The 5,593-nt window shown below is 45.4% G+C and overlaps 1 non-coding gene across 1 annotated transcript; it reads left to right on the plus strand.

Annotated features, from left to right (window-relative positions):
* Positions 1–1,058: 1,058 nt before the first annotated feature.
* On the plus strand, positions 1,059–1,165 carry LOC112101493. The gene has a single exon (XR_002907544.1). It is a non-coding gene; the product is annotated as a small nucleolar RNA R71 (small nucleolar RNA).
* Positions 1,166–5,593: the final 4,428 nt, after the last annotated feature.

Below are 5,593 nucleotides of genomic sequence, written 5' to 3' on the forward strand. Positions count from 1 at the left end.
CACCTGTTGAAGTCCCTTTCTTTACCTTTGCTAACCTTTGAGGAAAAGGAGCCTTAGGAATGTAAGCTGGCGGGCCACTCTCTTCTGGATCATTTGTTGACGACTCTTGTGATGGAACTGGATCTGAAGAAGTAGGCTCAGATATCTTCCTTGTTGGAACCTCCACTTTGTTGTCAAATAATTTTCCTTTTCTCAAGGTCATAACAGATTTTGCTTCTTCATGCAGATGGCTTGAACTCGATCCAACTTCATGCACTCCTTTAGGATTGGGAATTGGTTGACTTGGGAATTTTCCTTTTTCTCTCTCCGCTACAGTAGTTGCTAATTGACCCAATTGATGTTCAAGCTTCAGAATAGCTTGAGTATTTGATTGAAAAGCTTGTTGGGTTGACTGAATGAAACTTTGAAGTGTATCCTCTAAAGAAGGCTTTCTTTGTTGGGGTGCAACAAATTGAGACATAGGTTGTTGGGCAGGAGGATATACTTGGTTAGGAGGGACAAATTGTTGATTGGGCATGTTAAATTGTTGCCCTCCTTGGTTTGACAAAGGTTGATTTTGTTTCCAAGAAAAATTAGGGTGATTCCTCCAATTAGGATTATATGTGGATGAATATGGACTATTGGAGGTTTTCTCATATGATTGTAAGGCATGTACCTGCTCAGAATAAGCCTCTTGATAGGCTGGTAATGATGGACAATTTTGTGCTGTATGAGACAAGTTAGAACAAATAGCACAAACCTCATTAGCTACACTAGGATGATGATTTATGGATTGGTTCATAACTAAGGCATCTACTTTCCTAGAAAGTGTAGCTAGAGTGGATTTCATATCTAAATCATCCTTAACTTCATATAGCCCCTTTCTAGAAACTTGAGATGATTTTTCCCTTTGATTTGAAAAATCCCACTGTTGAGAATTTTCAGAAAGTGAATTAAAGAAATCCCATGCTGCCCCTTCATGTAAGTTCAAAAATCTCCCACCATTCATAGACTCTACCATATGACGATTTGACATCGTTAAGCCATTATAAAAGCATTGTATAAGTCTCCATTTTTCAAAACCATGGTGGGGACACTTGAGGAGTAAATCATTGAATCTTTCCCAACACTCGTAAAATTGCTCACTCTCTTTTTGATAAAAATCACTTATCTCTCTCCTAAGGGCATTTGTTTTAGACATAGGGAAAAACTTGGTGAGAAACTTATTACTCAATTCATCCCATGTACTAATAGATCCAGCAGGAAGTGAATTCAACCAAGCTTTTGCTTTGTCTTTTAATGAGAAAGGGAACATACGAAGCCTAATTGACTCATCGTTAAAATTTTGAAAACGAAATGTAGAGCATATGTCAAGAAATTCCTTAATGTGCAAATATGGATCCTCTCTCTCTAACCCATGGAAAGATGGTAAAAGTTGAATGACTGAGGGCTTAAGTTCAAAGTGTGTTGCTGTAGTTTGTGGCAACACAATACAAGATGGTTGGTTGGCTGCAAGTGGTGAAAAGTATTCTCTAAGGGTTTTCTCTGCTTGCACTGGTGGAAGTATTGGTAATAATCTATTTGGGTCATCCATCACTTCTAAAGAACTAGCTTGACTACTATCAATTTTCGACTCTCTTTTAACCAAACGATTTGTTGAATCACGTTCCCAAACACTCATAAACTAACTAGACAAGGAAAGAAAAAAAAAATAAAATAAAATAAACCAACAAAAATGAGAATAAACGAAATTTAAAAATAAAAGAAATCAAACAACTAAACAATGAATTTAAAGACAAATAAAAGTTTTTTTTTTTTATGTTGTTGTTTTTTTTAATTAAAAAAATAAAAGACAACCTAAATTATAACTAGTGGAAGAATCAAATCAACCTAGATTAAACTGACTTTCTAGCACAATCCCCGGCAACGGCGCCAAAAACTTGTTGTGAAAATTTTAATATACTCGCAAGCGCACGAATCTAGAAATAGAATAGTGGTAACGAGGTCGATCCCACAGGGATTGTTATAAATTAAAAAGTCTAATTTAAATCTAAAATTAATATTAATTCTAACCTAGTTGAGCAAATTGAATTTTTAAGAAAATTAAACCAATTAAACTAAGGAAATTAAAATAAAGGAGAATTTAATGAGATAAGAATTACCAAGGTTTCAGAATCCACCACTATTCAACTAGTAATTATCTAATTATTAATTAATCCCCAATTTTAGAGTGACAACTCGAAATCAATCTATGTCATCTCATGGATATAACAATTAAGCCCAAATAAAATTAATCTTATGTAGGTTCTTTTTCTGCTTAATAATATGACATCTAAGCATCCCATGTAAACATATTGAATAACAAAGAGTCAAAGTTTCCTAAGCACTCCATGTAAACAATTTAATGAAAGACATAAAATCAAAGATAATCATGTATAAACTTTATAGATCCAAGCATAAAATTAATCGAATATTAATCCTAACAATCAATAATACACGCCAGAATTGATGAAAAGATTTTATTAACATCCAATTAATCATGTGAAATAAAAACCATAATCATCGAAGAACATATATAGGGAATTAATTAAATAAAAAGATAATTATTTCATTGAATAAGGTTTCATCCTTAACCTCAGTATAAGAAAATTAGCTAGACATACTTGAATTGGGAGCAACAAAATAAATAAATTCAGCCATGGGGAAGCCGAATTGCTGCAGATTTTCTTCTCTGTCTTGAATCCTTGCGTCTCCAGTCCTCCCTTCTGGCGGCTCCCCCTTTACAAAAGCCAAAGTTCGGCTTTTATATCTTTAATCCCTAGCCGAATCCTTGTCAAATAATGATAGCTAGTGACTTGCTCACACAAGCTAAAATCAGCCCACTCTTGCAAAGCCCAATTAGAATTCCTTTTATCCTTCGTGTGCTGGCAAAGCTTTTAACTTTGGCTTTATCACGTGTACTCCAAAAAGAATTTTCATTCCTTTTCCAATTATGAAAGCCAAGTGCGGGTCCCATTTAAATTGCTTTCCAAATATTACAAAGCCATGCACGTGTAACTTAACTAAGCTAAAGCCAATGTTATGCTTAAATTCTTCTTCATGTGCTAGATCAATTAATTTACTAGCTTCGGTTTCCTCGGCTTCACTTCCACATGCATGTATGTCTAATTGCTTCTAAAATCAATTAATTAACGCTTCCAAAATTGAGCTCCCTTATATCCTTTTTTATCCATAATCTTCAATTAATCCCCTATTCAATAAAATAATTTAATTAATTAAAAATAACAAATAAAAATAATTAGTAATTATATAATTAAGGGTAAAATATGTATATAAATTATGCTCATCAGCCACCAAGTTTGTCCAGCGGAAAAAGGCCACGAATACGGGTGGGCTATAGCCTTGGGGGGTGGGGCTGGCCAACTTCGTCCGCCGGACTCGGAATGGCGCGAGACTTTGCGAGGCGCCTCCGTGTGCCAAAAATAGGCCGCGGGCACAGCCGCGCCCAAAAATAACCGCCCGAAGGCCGGGGCGCCAAGTTTGTCCCGCGGGAAAAGGCCACAAATACGGGTGGGGTATAGCCTTTGGGGCTGGGGCTGGCCAACTTCGTCCGCCGGACTCGGAATGGGGCGAGACTTTGCGAGGAGCCTCCGTGTGCCAAAAATAGGCCGCGGGCTCAGCCGCGCCCAAAAATAACCTCCCGAACGCTGGGGCGCCAAGTTCATCCAGCAGAAAAAGGCCACAAATACGGGTGGGATATAGCCTTGGGGGGTGGGGCTGGCCAACTTCGTCCGCCGGACTCGAAATGGCGCGAGACTTTGCGAGGCGCGTCCGTGTGCCAAAAATAGGCCGCGGGCGCTGCCCAGCCAAAAAATAACCGCCCGAAGGCCGGGGCGCCAATTTCGTCCAGCGGAAAAAGGCCACAAAAACGGGTGGGCTATAGCCTTTGGGGGTGGGGCTGGCCAACTTCGTCCGCCGGACTCAGAATGGCGCGAGACTTTGCGAGGCACCTCCGTGTGCCAAAAACAGGCTGCGGGCACAGCCGCGCCCAAAAATAACCGCCCGAAGGCCGGGGCGCCAAGTTCTTCCAGCGGAAAAAGGCCACAAATACGGGTGGGCTATTGCCTTGGGGGGTGGGGCTGGCCAACTTCGTCTGCGGGACTCGGAATGGCGCGAGACGTTGTGAGGCACATCCGTGTGCCAAAAATAGGGCTCGGGCACAGCCGCGCCCAAAAATAACCGCCCGAAGGCCGGGGCGCCAAGTTCGTCCAGCGGAAAAAGGACACAAAAACGGGTGGGCTATAGCCTTGGGGGGTGGGGCTGGCCAACTTCGTCCGCCGGACTCGGAATGTCGCGAGACTTTGCGAGGCGCCTCCGTGTGCCAAAAATAGGCTGCGGACACAGCCGCGCCCAAAAATTACCGCCCGAAGGCCGGGGCGCCAAGTTCGTCCAGCGGAAAAAGGCCACAAAAACGGGTGTGCTATAGCCTTGGGGGGTGGGGCTGGATAACTTCGTCCGCCGGACTCGGACTGGCGCGAGACTCTTCGAGGTGCGTCCGTGTGCCAAAAATAGGCCGCGGGCACAGCCGCACCCAAAAATAACCGCGCGAAGGCCGGGGCGCCAAGTTCGTCCAGCGGAAAAAGGCCACAAAAACGGGTGGGCTATATCCTTGGGGGGTGGGGCTGGCCAACTTCGTCTGCCGGACTCGGAATGGCGCGAGACTTTGCGAGGCGCCTCCATGTGCCAAAAATAGGCCGCGGGCACAGCCGCACCCAAAAATAACCCCCCGAAGGCCGGGGCGCCAAGTTCGTCCAGCGGAAAAAGGCTACAAAAACGGGTGGGCTATAGCATTGGGGGGTGGGGCTGGCCAACTTCGTCCGCCGGACTCGGAATAGCGCGAGACATTGCGAGCTGCATCCGTGTGCCAAAAATAGGGCGCAGGCGCAGCCGCGCCCAAAAATAACCTCCCGAAGGCCGGGGCGCCAAGTTCGTCCAGCGGAAAAAGGCCACAAAAAGGGGTGGGCTATAGCCTTGGGGGGTGGGGCTGGCCAACTTCGTCCGCCGGACTCGGAATGGCGCGAGACTTTGCGAGGCACCGCCGTGTGCCAAAAATAGGCCGCGGGCACAGCCGTGCCCAAAAATAACCGCCCGAATGCCGGGGCGCCAAGTTCGTCCAGCGGAAAAAGGACACAAAAACGGGTGGGCTATAGCCTTGGGGCGTGGGGCTGGCCAACTTCGTCCGCCGGACTCGGAATGGCGCGAGACTTTGCGAGGCGCCTCCGTGTGCCAAAAATAGGCCGCGGGCACAGCCGCGCCACAAAATAACCTCCCGAAGGCCGGAGCGCCAAGTTCGTCCAGCGGAAAAAGCCACAAAAACGGGTGGGCTATATCCTTGGGGGGTGGGGCTGGCCAACTTCGTCTGCCGGACTCGAAATGGCGCGAGACTTTGCGAGGCTCCTCCGTGGGCCAAAAATAGGCCGCGGGCACAGCCGCGCCCAAAAATAACCGCCCGAAGGCCGGGCGCCAAGTTCGTCTGGCGGAAAAAGGCCACAAATACGGGTGGGCTATAGCCTTGGGGGGTGGGGCTGGCCAACTTCGTCCGCCGGACTCGGAA

The sequence above is a fragment of the Citrus clementina genome, unplaced genomic scaffold, assembly GCF_000493195.1.
Source record: "Citrus clementina cultivar Clemenules unplaced genomic scaffold, Citrus_clementina_v1.0 scaffold_15, whole genome shotgun sequence".
Lineage (NCBI taxonomy): Eukaryota > Viridiplantae > Streptophyta > Magnoliopsida > Sapindales > Rutaceae > Citrus > Citrus x clementina.